At 37.8% G+C, this 19,637-nt stretch overlaps 1 protein-coding gene across 3 annotated transcripts in view; it reads left to right on the top strand.

The window, feature by feature from the left end:
• PHACTR3 (phosphatase and actin regulator 3) overlaps positions 1-19,637 on the top strand; it is a 115,914-nt gene that overhangs the window by 30,062 nt on the left and 66,215 nt on the right. The window contains exon 1 of one of the 3 annotated variants that reach the window (XM_052786340.1): positions 3,389-3,506. The exons of the other annotated variants lie outside the window; for them this stretch is intronic. The gene's annotated coding sequence lies outside the window, so the exon portion shown is untranslated. Of the gene's footprint in view, positions 1-3,388; positions 3,507-19,637 lie in introns of those variants that run through there. 3 annotated transcript variants of the gene reach the window in all.

Below are 19,637 nucleotides of genomic sequence, written 5' to 3'. Positions count from 1 at the left end.
ATGTTTGCTAAGAAAAGCTTAACAAAAATTTAGTTCTCCAGTATATAGGGAACACCAAAGTGTATGAAGAGAGTTCAGATTCTTAAAGAGATGTTTTAAAAAGGCATAAATTCACTGTAGATATTATTTATTCCTGCAGTGTAAGTTGCCAGAGGTGCTTCATATATGGAAGTGTAAAAATGAGAGTTCTGAGTCTCGTGCAAAAAGGTAAGATTAAAGTCTGGGTCCTGTTAAGGAGGAAAAGTTCTATTTTATTTATATTTATAGCAATGGAAAATCTGAATCTGAAGTTAAGCCATTCCAAGCTTTTGGGGAATTTTGCCCATCAGCAAGAGTACGAAACATCAACTTTCTCAGTACGTTCATTCATTTGTTAGCTCAGTCCTGTATCAAAAGTTTCAACTTCCCTTGGTCGCTGCAGTCAGCCTCAGAAGCCCTCCAACATTTACCTGCTTGGCCATGACACAACTCCTCCATTGCTGAACAACCAGTTTGGTTGGCCTAAAGAGGAAAGATTCATAGAAACTTCTAAACCTGACAAGATCTGTTTTATTTTCCAGCAAAACATTTAAGAAGCTTTTCCCAGATTTTCAAACTTGTGTGCCTAAATTTCAAGTATTTAGAAGCTTAGCAAACGTGGTTTTAAAACTCAAAGAAGCATGTTTGCGCATAAGGCATCTCACTGACAGAAGAATCCTATTGACCCTGTTAAGACTACGTGCTTAAATTTAAGCACGTTTGGGAACTTTGCTGGGTTAGAGTCTTTAATTTTTGATAGATAGAGATTTTGCTTAACATTTTTTATTTACATTTGAAAGTTAGGCCTTTGGTTGTCATAGCTTTTTCCAGAACTTCAGTAAGTAGAAGGCATGAATTCTGTACACAGAATGGTGAGATAGTAATTGTCTTTTTTTTTTTTAATTAAGGACTTCAATACAAGCAAGGAAATATGCTTTTAGATATGAGGATGTTTGTCATTTTCCTTGTTTGAAGTTATCTTACACTTTTCCCTACTTTACCCAGCTGTCTAGTATTCTGATCAGAGCCGTATTTACCTGCCCAATTTTAGCATTCCTCCATTCAGGAATCATTCAGAAAAGGCTAGTCTTGCCAGCAACTAGGTGAAGAGACTTATAAGATGACTCAACATCCTTCTTTCTTTTATGATACAACACAGAAAGATCGTTAGACTTTGCAGCACATGCCTAAGAGATTATAATAGGAAGAACTTGCTGAATAACAGTTAGATTAATGGCCAGGCACTGATTGATGGGTCAGGATAATGCTCACTAGCAAACTTCTACTAAATACTAAAAGAAAAAATGGGATTTTTTTTTCATCTTGTCATTGCATTTAGTTCTCTAAGATATTTAATCTCTTGTCACATTACAGATATAATTACATAAAAACAATCAGGAAACCCATATTTTTCAAAAAGCAAAGTTCCCAAATTTTTGGGCTGGCTCCCCTTCTAGAGAGAATCAGATACTTCTGAAATGCAAAAATTATATTCAGAAAATGTAAAAAAGTCCTTAGGTAGAACATATATATATATTTTATATATATGTATACAAAATTTTTGACCTAAGTTATGCCATTGACATTACTGAAAAGACTCCCAATGATGTTAATAGTCATTGAAACAGTACTTCATTCAACTTGTTCCTTAAAGTATCCCTCAGGGAATAAGTAACAGGCTGTCCATTGAAGTCTTGTTTATGACTGAAAGTCTGTTTCCGTTTTACATGTATTCATTGAATTAAAATGAATCAATCTTATATTATCCATATGATTAGTGCACTTTTCTCAGAACAAGCAATTTACCTGAGTTGCAATGGATCATTCAGTCACCAGCTAAACCACTGTGGAAAATAAATGTGGGTGGTTGTAGAAGATGCATAAGATGACTTAATTAGAGAAAGAAACTGTTAATATATATTTCACTGGGAAAAAAGCCCTGTGATTTAGTTTAAATTCATGAGATTTTTTTTTAAATTGTTTAAATTTTCTCCCTGGATTTTGAAAGTTCACTAGCCATTTTAAGAGCAAGAGATATGCTCAGAGCTCCAAAGTGGAATTGTTTGCCAGAACACAATTTCAAGAATTATGTGACCTAATATCTACAGAAGCAGACAGTGCTTGGTTTATTTTAAAAATATTTTCCTTTAGAACTGAAAAATTATAACTTTGGAACATGGGTTTAATGTCCAACATTTCAATCTACTAACAGATGTAAAATAATACTGCTCGATAGTAGGGGCAAGATATTTCTGAGCAGTCAACAAAGAGCTGAAGCAGCTGCAGAATGAGATTTCAGCACAGAACTGTGGATAGTGATTGTATTTGAAAGTGTAGAAGAATTCCTATACCTGTGTTTTTGGCCAGTTCTGTACAGACACCTTGCAAGTGAAGATCTTCTCAAACAAGAACTGTTTTTCACTTTGATCTTATTTTCTGCATCATTGGCATAGAATACTTGAACAGAACAGTCATTGTGGTTTTAAGTCTGCTTTTGCCTTCATGCAAGAAAGCCAGTGTTTTTAAATTTAGATGGTAATAATATGTTCCCAGTGACAAAATAATGTACAAAACCATTCTGAGATATAGCTCGCTTGAAGCTGAGAGCAATGCAGCTGTTCACTGAGAGTCCTCTCTTGTTTCTTTTAAATCTGGAGCATCTGCCTTTCCAAAACACTTCAATGTTAAGTCTCCCTAATGAAGGCACTTAGGATTGCAGGAAGGAAAGACTGTTTTCCTGCATTCTGGGAAGTATGGTTAAGACTTGGGTGGGGAATAATATGAAATTTAAATATTCTAGAAAAAATAGTAAGGGAAAAGCCCAGAACAGGCTTTCACTACTATAATTTAAGCTGGAATCTTTTCAAACAGTGCTGAAGCAGTTTGCTGACAGTGCTATAAGTCAAAATTGCCTTGGGAGAAAGGAATCACAGGTCTGATGTGGTAGCAGACCGAAAGTTACAGTGGGGTTAGAGGCACTTTAATGACCAAAACATCTCCAGTGTGTTTGGTTCTGGTGTTAAACCAAGTCTAGAGGTCTTCTCCAGCATTTCCAATGAAAAATCTGTATTGGTTAAACAGTGACTTCTGGCTTCTTCTACAGGAGACAAAAAGAGAAACTTTTGCAACAAAGAGAAGTTGATTTGCAGATTTTCATCTGGTTCTTCATTTAGAAAACTGAGCCAAATTCTGAGCATTACGTGGGGTTTCACAGTTGCATACAGTATACTATTAATGATCCAGGCGCCTGTCAGTGAAGACATGATTTTCATGGTTAAAATAGGAAATGCATTCATCTGTTTTACATAATATAAACAGACCTGGATAGAGCCCAAAGGGTCTATCCTTGTATTCCTATGCAACTTGAAGAGAAAAAGTGAAGGAGTTTCAAGGGAGAACAGTAACAGAAGGTGAAAGGAAATAATCGTTTTCTTCCTCGGATTGAGCTGCTGCATTCTGTGTGCTCCGAGCAACAGCAGCACTCAGCGGTAAGTAGCAAGGAATAGAAGAACTGAATAGAAAAATGGATAAATACTTACTTCTTGCTACTGATGCCTTATTTTGTTAAACTGATCTATCATATTTACTTGGAGTTTTAACTGAGCTGAGTGGACATTATGTACCCTAAAGCTTTGGGCATTTTTTAAATATTGCTGAGATCCTATGTTGAGGGTATGCAGCTAGCTTTTAACATTAAGGAATTAGGACTCCTATGATATTTTTCTTGTGATACAATACGCAAGAATGTGTTATCTCTGTGGTCATTAGGAATATAGAAAAAAAAAATCCATTGGCTATCTTTTAGCTGAAAAAGTAGGATTGTTCTTTCATACTTCGTGCTCCAAAAATCATACATTTCATAACCATGAATGTATTCCTCCAAAACTAGGAATAAGTGATGGTGCTGGCAGATTAATTGCATAACTGTCTATTACACGTGCTTCATTTCAATATTGATATATACACTTTTTCAGTAGGGAGAGGGATTTATGTCTACAGTTATGTTGTGGGGGGCGGGGGGCAAGGAACAGGGAATTTTTCCCACTGCATGTCACAATGCTTTTTAGTTTACACATGTATTGGATAGTTGGTCTCTTTCCTCCTGGCACTGATGAGAAAAAGAGTTTATCTAAAAAGTCCAACAGTGTAAGAAAGTTTATTTCTATGAAACCTTTAAATCTGCTCAGGTAATCTAACAGTTGTCCAGCATGCATATGATTGCATTTTGCTGTATAGTTTGAAGCTGCAGAATGTTTTTATGCTACCTAGTATTTAAGACGCTGATGTATATTCATTTTCAACCTACAACTGAAAAAAACAGTTGAAAAGAAATGTATTTTTTTGTAAAATATGAACTTTTTCAATAATGTATAAAACAACATATTGAAGCATTCAGAAGGAGATCCTTTTTTTTTTTTTAATAAGTTTGGATGTGCATTATGATTAAAATAAAGTGCCTGGTGAAACTAAATTCACATACTTAAAAAAAAGGCATCAATTCCCTTCCTCTCTCACTCTTCCTACACATTATTCATCTGGTATGTGAAAAGCTGTTCTGTGGCTTCCACACAAAAGCAACATGAAAAGAAAGCCAAAGATGTTTTAGTTAAATAATGATTATTCTTCAGGAGCCTTTTAAAGCACAAACTAAAATGTTCTCCAGATACTGAGAAAACATCACATACGTAATTTCAGATAATTACATGTTATATACCAGAAAGCCACTATATTAAGAGCACATTATTAAGATTTTAAAGGCAAGCACTAAAAACTTAGGAAATGCCAGAATCATGGTTGCCTACGCAACCTTCATTTGGTTCCTTGTGCATACGCATTATGATGCAGCCTTTAAGTGCATGATCACACACATTTTTCTCCAGTAAACTATGAAGGCAGAAGTATTAATATATTCAGAAGCTTTTTTGTAGCGCCTATCACTACAGTACCTGCTCCACAAAAACCCTAAGTAGTGTGGGGCTGGTGTGTCCACCTTACATAGTTGATGAGTGTGCAGAGCATTAGAGAGAGATTTAAAAATACTAATTTTGACTGCCTCACTTGAGACATGTATACTATGATTTTCCAGAACCATTAGATAAAGCAGCATTTTATATGCTTAGAGAATAATGTCTACTAAATTGTGTTGTGGATTCTTACCTACCTGAAGTTTTGCATGTCAACCGTAGTTTCAAGATGAGCACCCTGTTTAAATGACTTATTCCTTTCCCCCATGAGCAGTCTGGCAGGGGTAGGAGCGAGAACCCAGTTCTCCAAGGCCTTCTCCATCTACCTTTTCCCACAGTTCCCTGACCCATTCACAACTTTTGCAGCAAAGCCACCATACAGTGGTGATAATATTTCTCAGTGAATGACTACAGAATGTTGCATTAAGATTATGTAGCCAACAGCATGCACGTACAAGTTCTAGTAAAGACTTCAGGATCTAAATTAAAAGAGCCCCAGACCTTCTGCCACACAGATCAACATCACTGTTTCATCAGCAGTATTTCAGCCAGTAGATCTACTGCACAGAGTAACAGGGTAACTGAACTGAACCAGCAGACTGGAATGAAGATGAAACCTTTACCAGAACCCATCAGGTATTTTCCAATAGAGAAACAGTGGTCCAAAATCTTGGAATCCATTTAAGGCTGTTGATGGTAGTGTGCTTTGACTTTAACTTTTCTTTTTCCCTTTAAATCTCTCCAGCTGAGTTTTGTCTCTATTGAAATTTTGGCTCCAGATCTTTCTCTCTTTCGTATTGTAATCCTACACTTCACCATTCCCAGGCACAATTTTTCTTCTCTGAAATCTAAGCCTGGGACAAAATTTTAGGACATGTGCTTTGAAGGTAAAGCCAATTAAGAAGTTGTTCTGCCTTTAACTATTTATTTCCATTCCCACATGTAGTTCATCATCCTGCACTCAACTGCTTGTCCTTCATTTTTGCCCACTGAATGGTTTCTGAGGCAATGTTGTGACGTGTAGCACTGAAATAAGCCAGGTTAAGAGCTCCCTTTAAAAACGAAGTGAAATTATACACATTAAAGGGCTAAGGAGACTTTCAGTGGCTCTTGGGGGTAACATCTTTTTTAAGTAAACCTAGATAAAGTATTTTAATCTCCTTTTAAAAGATCAATATGGTTTTTGCCATTGGATTTATAGTGTTAGTCAATAGATTGAATCTATAATGTGTAATTCCTAGTAGTGCCAGTCCTCATACCTGTAATAATCTGTAGTGGCTATGTTGTAAGCATTAAATGTTATACACAAGAGCATGCCATGAATGCTATATTATTATTGATATTACAAGTTGATAAATTATACTTGATTAATTTATGGATCTCAAATGTGTGGAAATATTTTGTCCACCACCAATCCCTTGTTTCTGCTTGAAATCTGGCACTATTTTGCAATTATAAAGCAACCCTGAGTTAACAGAATGTGATTTATGTAGTTTTTGGAGGATTGAAAAGGAGTTGATTTATAGTAGACCTCATATGGGTAGCATCATGGGTAGCATTTACTTCAGCATGGTCTTGTCACAGTGACAGCTGCCCGGTACAACTTCAGACTTGTGTGACTGCAATACTTTTCCTTACTCTCCTTGTGGTGTTAGAGGTGTACAAATCTCAACTGAGAGTGGGTAAAAGATTTCCAATTTTGTGTTAGTGTTTTCCTGTTCTGTGGTTTTGACCTAAACACTTAACAGGCTCTTGTGGTAAAGAGAGAGAACGGAGTACAAAGCTGTTTGGAGGAAGAAATCTGCTAACCTGGGGAAATAGAAATGTTTTTCTTAAAGAATGGACATCATCCGAAATGTGATTAAGCACATAAGGTATGAAAATCCCAAAGGCCCACGTGGTGAACTGAATTAGATTGCTGTTTGATTTGTAGCAGTCACTTTACCTTATTATTGCAGTTTGCTTTTTCTATTTCTAATCTCTGAAAGTGATGTCTATGAGAGGTAACTTTGCAATGGTATGACATTTTCCATCCTTTTTTCCACTTCGGAATAAGGGCTCAGTTTTCACTAAAGCAGCTGGTAAGGAACCTAATAGTGAAAAATGCTTTAACTGAATTAGTTGAATGACTGCTCTGATTTAGACAACAGTTCCTACTGTGACCTGGGAAAATTTTCTCATTGTTTCCAAGAATTGAAAAATAAGGTTCTATTTTAACATAAAAATTTTGAAAATTATGGAATTTTTCATAGCATAAGAAATCCCGTTACTATCTATTTCTAATGTTTATGATAGTGCTTTCATTTGATGTATATTTTTTTACTTACTTATTTTTTACTGGACAGTCCTGTAGCAGATCCTTAGTTGATATATGCAATGGTAGATCAACTGATTTCACAAAAGCTGTAATAATTTATAACACTGATTGTGAATCTGTCCTTGAAAAATTATTTTTGAAAGGACTTAGCTCTCTGTGGTAGGAAAAAGTTTTGTGGTTAGAATACTGGACTAAGGAAAGGATCTGTTCTATATCCAGTTGGTCAAAACTTTGGAAAAGTCTGTGCCACAGTCTGTCTTGTAAAGTTTGACTAACCCTTTTTTTTGAATATTTAAATTGCAGTCTCTTCAGAAAGACACTTTTATTTATCAATTATTTTCTTGGTTGTTTTTACAGCTTGTATCTTGGAGTTGTTATATGGCTCCAAGAAAAAAAAAAAATCTGCCTTGCAAAATCTGCCTTGCAACTTTTACAACAATAATTTTTGAAATCTAAGAGGTAAGTTGCAAAAAAACCCGAACAACCAAAACCTCCTTATTTGGCATGATTAGAGCCCATCACTGTAGATAAGCCTGAACCCTATACAAATAGGGGCTGGTTTGCTGCAAGTAGTGATCACACAATAATCATGTTATGACAGAGATCTAAAACAAGAATGAAGATGTCAGAGCTACCTAGCAGCAAATGTAAATTTCATCTTAAGATAAAAGCATATCAAATATACCCAAGTGGCTTGTTGCCAGAGATGCTAATTAGAAAAAACTGTATTATGCACACAGGCATTTGCTCCAAATGGGTCTTCAGGGACCAGGTTAAGGAGGCATTTCTCCTGTGTGGTTTGTTCTTGTTTACAGAGGTTATTAATATTTGCATAACCATCTCAGTGAAAAAATATGTTGAGCGAATAAAATACACTTAAATGTGACTCCAGAAATTTCAGTTTTCAGTGAAAAGAACTTGTAAGACTTCAGGAGCTGAAATGTTAAGGAAAAGATGTAAATTATAGACAAGTATCAATAGTAGAAGATTTCAACTCCCCTCATATAGCCTGGGTCACTGCCTCTTCAGAACATGATGTAGGGATGAATAATTTTGGACACAGTAAATGACTGCTTCATCAAATGGCTAATCTTAGAACCCACAAGAAGAGATACCATTCTGAATTTGATCTTGAGTGGTGCTCAGGACTCAGTTCAAAAGGGTTTAAGTGGGTAACAGCCAAAATACAATTGTGGGGGGATAGGAGGCCCAGGGCATCCAGCATACAGGTACTTAATTTCTAGAAAAGGTACTACATAAGAATGAGGTGATTAGGTAAAAAAGAAAACCCTGAAATAGTCCAAAAAGCAAGATGCCTACAGGATGCTTTTAAGTTGATAAAAGCATACTATGTTTGAAACCCAGGTGAAATATATGCCCATAACTCCAGATAAAGCTGTCCTAAAATACCATGAATGGCAATGGGAAAGTTAAGGAGATACTGTAGGGAAAAGGTTGGCATTCAAAAATTAAAGTTAGCCCAAATGAGGAGAACAGGACCATCTTAGAAACTCCATGCATCTTTCTCATTTCCCCCTCGCTAGCACTGCATGATTCTAAAGCCATCAGATTTCTCTTTGCCTAAAATGGTGCTGAATAGCTCTTGTCACGGGGAAGGCACCCTCCTGCCAAAGCAACTGCCAGGAATGTCCTCTCTGTTAAACAGACATCCATCTATTATCTTAAGAATCCAATGGACATTGCAAATTATAGTCATACCTTTCACAGTAAATTAAATTACTTGTATCCTTTTTACTCAAAGTGGATAAATGAAGCCCAGAGGGAGGAAACAGATTGCTCGAGGCCACCAGACAAGTCAGCGGCAGGACTGCACTAAGAAAAAAAAATCAACAGTACTCCCAGGTTTGGGATACCTTGGCCCATGCACATAGACAGTCTTTATGAAAAGTGAGGCAAGAAATGTAAATAGTGACCAATTTATGGATAATTGTCTGAAAAAATAACTATACTGAAGCACAAATACTGTAAACGTGGGGTAGAATCCTGAGCTAGCAACACTGGGTGTGTTAGAAGAATAATTAATCTTTCCTGATTTACTGAAAAACAAGTGAGCTGCCCCTTAGCAACATTTTTTCCTGATATATCCACCAAAGCTAGTTCTGCTATGAACCACTCTCAGTCATAGCAACACCGTAATTATTTTGCTAAGCATTTAGCAACTGTTTTGCCACATGTCATTACAAACAAATAATGCATCTTTGAAGTGACAAGTAAGAGAAGTGTGAATGAGGAGTTGTTAGAATCATTTCACCTGGTCAGCAGGCGACCTAACCTGCACAAGGGTGCTGCAAGCTGTCATTGGGGACTGTCATAAACAGAGCAGCTTCCAGCCCAGAATGTGCCGAAAAGATTATTAACTTTGTCAGAGAGCTTTTTCTTATCAAAAGCCAAAGGAACAACACAAACCTGATAGTGTAACAGCATCCAGCAAAGAAAAACCTGTTAATTCCCCAATAAAATCATGAACCATAAATGTTAGTGGACCAAAAGCCCAAGGGGAGGCTCTGCACATCAGCAGAGAAAAACCTGACATTACCCAGCAGGACAAGTGGGCAGGGCAGTACAGCCTACACAGGTCCCTGCCACACACTTATGATATCAGCCACCTGCATTACAGATTTGTCTTCCCACAAGATCTCTCTGGCTTGCAACACTGCCCATTGGATAGCCGTGCTGCTTGGGGGGAAGCACACTGTTTGTGAAAACTTCATCATAGCCATTCCCCACCCTAACTAGCTATTTCCCCACCAGCCACCGCCAAGCCATGTAGGTCATGGGAGCTATACTGCTGGCATTTGCTAGGATGAGAAGTTGCTGAAAGGTCAGGCGCAGTTTTACTACATCCTTTCTGCCTCTTATGCAGTGCAAAACCACTAAGCTCTGTGAAAGGGAATCCATGCACCTTGTGTCATAGCAGCTCCTGGAAGCACCTCTTTGCTTTTGCCCTGTCACTTGTGTTCTCCTGCTCAGTGTCACTCAGCTCCTAATGGGGCCAGAGCAGAGGAATTCTTGCTCTCCATTCTGCAATGTAGGTGCACGTGATGCTTCCTTATACCTATCATGGCTGCCTGTAATGTACTTGCTTTTACATATCCAGCTCCAGATTTACAGAGAAGCTGTGCAAGCAGATGCCTCAGTCCAGTTTACATATACAGCTATGTATCTACCCCATGGGCACAGTTATTACAATTATACATGCAAGCTGGATAATGAAAAAACAAAAATATCTAATTAAACATGAATTTGCTATTATGCAGCAAGTAGAACTTTATGAGTTTGTAAGTAGTGTACATAGATCTCCCTTGCTGGATGACACATGGGTTACTGCTGTGAAATTTTTGCAAACCTTTGAAATCCCTGCAAAATGAGGCATCATCAGGCAAGTATAGAAATAGATGAAAAAGAGAGGAGGAGCCTGAGTAGAGACAGTTGTGATAGAAATACGAGACTAGCCTTATTAACAGAAAGCTGAACTTTAACCTGCAAATACAGAAGAACTGCAAATGTGATCTCCCATTACTTAAATACATTGTATCACAATCCCTTCTCCAGCCACACTACCTTCAAAGATGTTTCAGTTGTCGTAGATTATCTCACAATTAAAAATACAGGTGTGGAGAGAGTTGCTAATATATTTAGACTGGGGAGCTTCATTTTGGTCATCTCTGTCACTAGCTTCCTCTTAAAACATTTAATAGCAGCTTCATTCCTCTTGTCTTCTATGAAGTGGGGATTTTAATTTATTTATGCTGATGAGGAACTTTTTGATATCCTGTTCCCTTCTTGTTGCCATTATAGAGAAGAGGGCAATGATTTTTTAAGGAAACTTTTTTACCTAGAACATGCAAAATTAAAAAGATACTGGTAAATGCAGCATAATTCAGGCTCACAGAACTCTAGAGACCTAGTTAGAGAATACCTGTTAATGGAATTAATTTTTCATGCTCCATATATGCAGAGGAATGTATTTCAGGGAATATAATGGCCTACAGTATAAAATCAGAGTCAATTTCAAAAGTAACGTAATGAAATGCTAGAAACATGACCTGATGAAAGTACCGGTTTGTTTAAATATCCCATGACTTGTTAACTGTACAACAAACGCTCAGCTTCACCCGTTGCGCAGTGGTTGAAGAGGAAAATGCCACGTGTGACTAATCTGACAGTTACTTGTAATATTTAATGCAGCCAACCCCCTCTCAACCTTCTGCTTCTGGCTAATCTATTTATTTATAACTTTGCTGCCAAGTATTACTTAAAAACTAAAACAAAGGACAGGATTCAAATATGAAACATGGGTTACTGCCATCTCATCTTCCCTTGAGGCTGCTTGTGATGGCTTTCTCAGACTTACTTCCCCAGTCCTTCCCTGTTCTTTAATTCTTTCTACAGAAAGTTCACCTCCCTCCCCAGAAAATCTCGAGATTTTCTTAGAAGTCAGGTAACTTAAATTAAACCATGGGTTATTGAGCCTTTATGACTCACTTTATCAAGCTCTTCTGAATAACCATGTGGGCCAGAAAATTAATTTCTATTGTGTATTTGCAAAATCTATTAATGTTCTTCAAGAAGAAATAAGCTCTGTCACTCACAGAAAACTGAACTATCAGACCCTAATGTTATTTTTGCAGCACTATATTTTTCTCTAAAAGTAGATCTCAGCCTCTTGCAAGATTATCCAGGCATGATCACCAAACACCATACTACCTAGGCAGTACTTTGGAAGATGAACAAATACATTCAAGTATCAGAAACTTTGAGAATGCAAAATTCTGATTTTCACTTTTGGAGAATAAGCCTTGAAAATTTGATCTACATGTGCCTTAATGGTTCAAAAACCAGACAGCCAAGGAAATCCCAGAATTTTCTTCCTTTCCCTTGTGCCTCTCCCACTGAAAAAAAAGAAAAAAAAGGCGGGGGGGGGAATGCAATTTTCAAGACAATGTTACAATTCAGAAACCTAGCAATAGTAATACAGGCAAAGGACTCTTTCTCTCCCTATGTCAGCAAGCCAAAAGTCTTCTCCCTCATTTTCAGTGCCAGAGAAGTAGGACGGGGCCTATTCATGTGGCACAGGCACAGTGCCCTATGTCGACTGTACCTGTCATGTTACACCTGCGCTGCCACTGGAAGTCAGCTACAAACAGCTGCACAACGTAGAGAAAAACAGCGGGATCCTTTTGGTTCTCCCATTACCCCAGATAACGACAACTTTTCCCAGTTTTTCTTATTTCTCTCAGGAAGATGGAAGATAGGTGATAATTCCCTTTTAATACAGCATTTAACAATCATCTGGAAGGCGATAAATGCTATACTCCAGAGAGACTGGCACAGTGAAACCCAATTGTATTAATAAAATGAGAAAGCAACCGCAACAATCTGCAAATCCAGAGATCCTTGGAACTATGTGAATAACTGATATTTCACTATGCTGGCAGTTCTGAAAAAGTATTTTTAAAATTTCAATTTGAAGGAAACGTTCAGCATTTCATCTTTTGATAAATTGAAAGAAGTTGAAAAAAAATAGATTCATAACAAAAATATTAATAAGAGCATTTTTGGTGGTGAGAGGGTAAGGATACTCTTCCACTCAAAGGTGTCACTGAAAAATTTTATCCAGAATATATTCTCCAGCTCTAGCTTTTGCTGTCTCAAATGAACTGATGGCATAGTTCATAGCCTTTGGATCTGCAGAGCTGTCAACTAGTGTGATTTTATAGTGAGTATCACATTTGGAATTTGGGATTATAAAATTCTGGGGCCAGGAAGTTGCAAAGAATCTTCAGTTTTCATGTAAAAAGCTGAACATTTTTTTAATCTTCCTGACTGCAGACAAGAAATGAGGAAGCAGCCATTAGGCTAGAACATCCCTGAAGGCAAAATAAAATCCAAAGTCAATCCATCAGTCAATCAGTCTTGTGATTCTGGATCTCTGACTCATGATTTTAAATAGTTTGAGGCAAAGAAACTGGGTTTGGCCTTCGTTAATACAGACGTTTACTGTGGATATGCACTTCTGTGATTATTTGGAAGGCAATTTATGCCAAAAGACACACCATATTATTTTCTTCCAAGCATACAATAGCATGGCAACTAACCAAATGCCATTATGAATGCCAGTTACTGTTATGTGCACACATATCAAGATGCAAACATGTATCTGTCATTCCATAACTACTAAAACAGTTTGATGTTTTTCCCACTGGGCTATTTTTTTTCGGAGTAGTTCATTATTCAGTATTCAGAATTCATAATAGAAGGCAACACATCCCTGAATAACATTTAGATTTTAGGGACCATCTGTAAATGAGGGGCCAATATATATATTACCCACAGTGCAACTGTATTCTGGTCTATGTAGCTTTCACTTTTCTCTCAATTGGGAATGGAGCTGGATTCATAAGCAAACCAAGAAACAACCCTTGTCCTTGTCCTGAAAGACAGAGCTCTGGTTGGGAGGGGAGAAAATCCCAGGAAAATTGCATTGCTTATCAGTACACAAATGAACATTGCTGAAGCTTCAAAATAGCATTTGGAAGATGCTTGTGAAGTTCTTTGAATGAAATACTGAACAGGGGTCTAAAAATGAACTCTTGTTATTCAAAGTAAACAGTGTAGAAAGAAAATTAGCATTATTGTAGAGGAGAAAGGAACTGTTTGTGTTTCTGGTCATTAAAAGTGTGATTAAATTGAAGAAGTCGAGATGAGATAGACCATGTGTCATGTATTTCCACTGAAGACAGCCAGGCAGCATCATATTTGACTTCAGAATAAATTCGCCTGTAGCTGTGTATCCTAGTAGGGCTTGATTTTTTTAAATGTCATGCTAGAAACTATTACTTTGCTGTGTTTGTATGAAGTAGCTACTGGTGCCATCCCATCTGTGCCTCAACCCTCATTAGCCTCTGCTCTCATTTTCTACAAAGATTAATCTATTTTGAGAAAAATCGTGGCAAGAAATTATGCTTGTATAGCAAGGTCTCATTCTGCAAATTGTGAGAACTGTGAAGTTGTCCTTCTGTTTGCACTGAATCTAAGGCCACCATGTCAAAGACAGATGATTAAATGAGTCTGCAGAAAGGCGTATATTGGCAATCCTTGGTTTTGCTTGTGTAACTGAGCGGTTACGTGTACATAGTCAGAACTGGCCAAGAACACAGCTATTATATGATTCATACATACAGCTGTGGCAACTATATATCAAATTAGGTCTAAATATGCACATACTTCATGTACAGCTGCACACTACAGTCATTGAAAATATTTTTCTGTGACTGTCAGTGCAGTCATTCTACACACCATTCACGTCTGTTTAAAAAAACCAGGTACATTATCCATTTGTGCACCTCCAGTTTGCACTCACTCCACATAGTGCTGACCACACAACTTCTGTATTCTTTCATGTTCATAGCAAGATAAGATATATCATGCCACTAGGCAACTCAGTGGAACTTCCTCGGCCTGTGGCTGCAGTCAGAATTTGCTGGGCTGTAGGATTTAGCTAAAGAAGCTAAAAGGCAGAGTGCTGGACCAGTCTTCAGAGGTGAAGGTTCTCTTTCCAGCACTGGTTCAACCTGAGACAGGTCACACTACAGATTGTGTTTTAGCTTTCCTCCTTTGTAAAGCACTTGGGTATATACTTACAAAAAAGTATTATGTAAGACTCAGCTGTTATATTAACATAACAATTGGAAAACATGATACGAATACATGATATTAAGCTATTTCTTGTGGGTTTTTTATAATTTTTAATGACCATAGATTATCCAGGTTAGTTTGCAGAACAAAATGCCAAGGACCACTTTACTGAAGAGTTTGTATGTCTCAAGTGGCTTTACAGTTGCCATGGTAAAATTTATTTGCTGAGTGCCAAAGTGCATTGTGGAGGAATAGCGTTGTTTTCCTTCTTAAACGGTCAAAACGTAAGTTAAACCTGACTTTAGGCAGGCTCAGTGTACCCTGCAGCCACCCTGGAACATTTTCAACAAATAAAAGTTTGAAATTTGAAACAGGAACATTTTTATTTTTCAGCTGGCTTTGCCAGTTTTGGCTTGGGAGATGCTTAACTGTCAAAGCTTTTCACTTTTAATGTTGACTAAATACTAAGTAGCACTGCCCCCTTCTCCCCTTGCCCTTCTGCCAACTCGGGGGGGGGGGGGGGGGGGAGAAAAAGAAAAAAAAGAGGAAAGACAAAAATCAGGGGAAAAAAATCAAGGAAAAAAATACCAGGAGAGGTGAGGAAAGCTAAAGAACCCTTTAATGGGAACTGCAGTTCAACTCTGTTCACAGTCCTTTCACTGTGCATTTAGGCACTCAAGCGTTATAAATATGAACATTCAAGACAGCACTGTAATAGATGACAAAATTTAACTTCTAACTTGTGCCTTACCTTGTTTTATTTGAAAGTCATCATACATGCTACTAGGATGAATTAGGTGCATTACTGAGAATGGGTTAGAAACAGCATGGCTGAGCTAGTCAAACTTTGCACTGGGTTCTGCTAGGGCACATCTGCTACGTAGCTTAGTTGGATTTACAAGATCTCTGATGCTGACTATGCCACCCTAAAATCAAGCTCCCAAACCCTCTCTCACTCTGACCTAGATGAGAAATAGCTATTTTATAATCAAATCCATATTACCAGCAGACTCCTTGATTTTTTTTTTTAGATTTTTTAATATGTAGTTATGTAATATAATGCACTATATTGCGTGCATACATATATACCGTATAGATATACTATGTAGATACAGACACACTATAGAATATCTACCGAATTTGGGGAAGGTGGAGCATGCATTCATTTGTAGTGCGTAAGCAAAAAGCCCAAAGCCAAAACCAAAGAAAAGCAAACATGAGGAAAAGAGTGGTCTATTTTGTTCTGAAAATGGAGCTGTTCTGCTTCACCCTGCTGCATTGCTGGATGCAGCTGCACAGCATAGGCTCATGCCCTGTGAAAATACTCTCCTTGCTGTTTGTGTAGCACGTAGCTGCTGTTGAAAGTTGAGGTCACTGAGCAGAAGTGATCTATACAGAGGCTAGAGCCACCATGTGATGTCTCATTTTGCTTCTTGCCACCCAGACCTCTGCACTAGGGCGGCAGGCAGAGACGTTCCATTAGTTTCACATCACCTTCTGGCACCGACAGGCTCTGCCGTCGTATGAGAGGCTGATGTTAACACCAGATCTGTGCACGATTGTTTTTAACAGCAGTACAGTTTTCATCCAGATCAGGCACGGGCAAATGATCATATTTCTGTCAAATCAGGCAGAGCTGTGATACAGTGTTTATGCCAGCTCTGTGCTTTTATGCCAGATTGATGCCAACTGTGGGAAGACAGACAATGCTTGATATGGTATAAAGTGCAAGTGGTGCAGACAAATGATACCTGATCCAGCAAAAAGCTTGCAGGAACAAAGTTGACTGATCAGCATTTTTTTAACACATTTGAGAGGGCAGAATGAATTTCTACCGGATCTGCGCTTTTTATCATCGTGACCATGATAGTTTTGATCTGATACTAAATGCCCTAAAACTAGATTTATTGGATACCAGCCCAAGACTTTGTAAACCAAGGCCTACTTGTTCGTGTCTGTGTCTTCTAAAGGTTTATCTACCTTGTGGAAGAAAAGTTGTGTTAGGGAATCTGAGCTGCTGCATCTAATTCAATGCCATGCATAGATCATGGAACTATATAACTCTTCCCATTCAGCACCCTGCTAACTGACGGTGCTTCTTAGCTTTCCATTTTAGAGCTCATAGCTATACAAATGCTGCAGTGGTATTTAGGCACCCTGGCTTGTTTGGGTTACTCAGAGATCCCTAGCACAATGCTTCACAGTACATTTTACAAACATCTCTTGTTTCCATTTCCTTATTAAACACAGAAAGAACAAAATCATAAGATGTATTTCATTTTCAGCTTTAAGCATTCTGTTCTGGTTTTGGTGGTTTTATTGTGAATCACATGTTTTGGGTAACATACCCATGTGTTTTTGCAAATATGATCTCTGAGTGATCCCACCAGGAATGCACAAGACACAAAACTCTCATAACTCCGGAGTAAATTGCTAGAACGGCACCTGGGCCGTGTGGTCAGCATGTGCACAAAACCACCAAGCACCAGCACATGTCAAAGAAGTAAAGCCTAATGGATCAGGTGCCTGGAAGCAGGATATGAGCTATTCAGTATAAAATGTCCTCTTTAAACTCCTGGGGAGGTATTCTGTTTGCTGATTTATTGTGACAGGAATTCTTAGTCCTGTGCCCACATGAAACGTCATCACAGCTAGTATCAATTTCATACCTCTGCAGGAAGATCATGGGGACAGACCAACACCTGCTCTGCTAATCATGGACCATTTAGGTCAGGGTCAGGCTTCGCTGATCAGCAGCATGGGGAAGTTATGCTGCTTCATTAGCTGTGCCTATTTCTGTGCATGAAGAAAAAATCTGTGTTTTTCAGTGTTGTCAATCTGGTATCCTCAGATTTGCTTCCCTCAGCACTAAGGGACAAGCTGGGTGGCCTTTTAGCAAGTATGCAGCCACTGCATGCTACTGTGTGAAGAAAGGATGTCTTGTCGATCATTCTGCCTTATTTCCAAATAAATGTACTTATTTTAGAGCCACTAGCTGAACTCATCATCCAAAGGATATATCGATAGCCAGATGTCAGAATAATAATTTTTTGTTCTTTCAAGCTTTTCCCCAGTAGCTTTAAATATAATAAATTTTCCACAGAGAAAGAATCTTCTATTAATAGCATTACATCATTTCAGCACTTGAAAGGAAGAAATTAGTTGAGTTTTTTATGTTGGTTTTTTTTTTAATACTCTTTAAAATATTGTAAGTTCTTCTATTGTGCAGGCAAGAGTGTCCGCCTTCAGAGTTTTAATTACTGGAGAAAAAAATTTCTCTCTCTTTCTCTGACTTCAAAAAACAAAAAATAGTGAATGAGACTATGTGAAATGGCTTAAAATAAACATCTTCAAACAATCTGGTCCTATGTGTCAGTTTTTTCTCATGCTTTGATAATCCCATCTCAGTTGTTGAAACAGACTTACACAGATTGCATAGGAAGCTTGAAGATGATTGAAGGGACTTCTGCTTATCTGGTGCAGTGAATTGTCAGCAAGGGGTAATGTTCTGAAGGGCAGTCTCAACAAATTTCCTACTATATTTTCTCATAACGGAGCAAATTTGGCCAGTTACACTTCCATGATCTCACATTCTAAGATCTCTCCTCATTCATTTAAGAAAATGAGAGGAAAACAAGCCGTAGGCTTCTCTGCCTTTTCCAAATAAACTTTGTTATCCTCTTATGTAAAACAGCAAGAGGATATTCCAAGTGGCAAAGAGCTTTATACACAGCTTCACTTAAAAGCAAAAACATAAAACATGTTTTGTTCCGCAGTCACAGAGATTTCAGTCATTTATTGTAATGAATGGGCAATGTCAAAGGAACATATGGTATTTTTAGCTCTGCTTCATTACCCAATGTGGTAAACGAATCCTTGATACTTGTAACATCTAGAAGCTTTCTCTGAGAAGGAAGGCTTTTCCTGCATAGTCTTGAGTAAAGTCAGACTCTTATTGTCCAGAGAATCAGTAAACTGTACTGAGCAGGAAGAGAAGGCTGCCTGCAGGATAAGTAGTCAGGTCTGTACAAATGGTGAAATGATAGCAAAAAACAGAGTTGGGTGTAAAAGCAGCATGTGTACAGAGAAGAGGAAGGGTAGCCCAGTGAGAAAGAGAATAGTCTCTGATGGGGAAATGTAATTTCAGTGTGACAAACTCCTTGTCTGACCTTATGTTCAGGAATTTAGGACTGAAGCTCTATGTTAGAGGCAGATAAGCTCAAGCTAACATGACTGAAACAGGGCAGTATAAGGCATAATAATATATGCCTATAAATGCAATAGAGCTGACAGGCACATTTGATACCAATATCCTCTGTTAATATGTTTCACAACATTTTTTTTACTGTTATGTTTGCCATATGAATCCATTTGACCTGCCAATGAATTTGGCCTATGCTTGAGTAAGATGACCTTTCTTTCTTTTTACTTTCTTACTGCACAAGATCCTTGACCTGGTTTGATATGCTCTGCTCAGTCTAGACATGAGCCAAAGTATGAGGAATCTGGCTTATTCTAAACAAAGTTACAGGATTTCAGAATGAAGAATGGTTTTTTGCTATGAGCTTCCCCTGTTGTTTCTAAATAGTTGTTTCTAAAGGTAGCTTCAAACAGAGATTTAGTTTGGATATAACTTACACTGTATACGAAGGAACAGGCAATGATGAACATGTTAGTTT

The sequence above is a fragment of the Harpia harpyja genome, chromosome 1 (assembly GCF_026419915.1).
Source record: "Harpia harpyja isolate bHarHar1 chromosome 1, bHarHar1 primary haplotype, whole genome shotgun sequence".
NCBI lineage: Eukaryota > Metazoa > Chordata > Aves > Accipitriformes > Accipitridae > Harpia > Harpia harpyja.
This window is presented reverse-complemented; position numbering and strand designations above follow the sequence as displayed.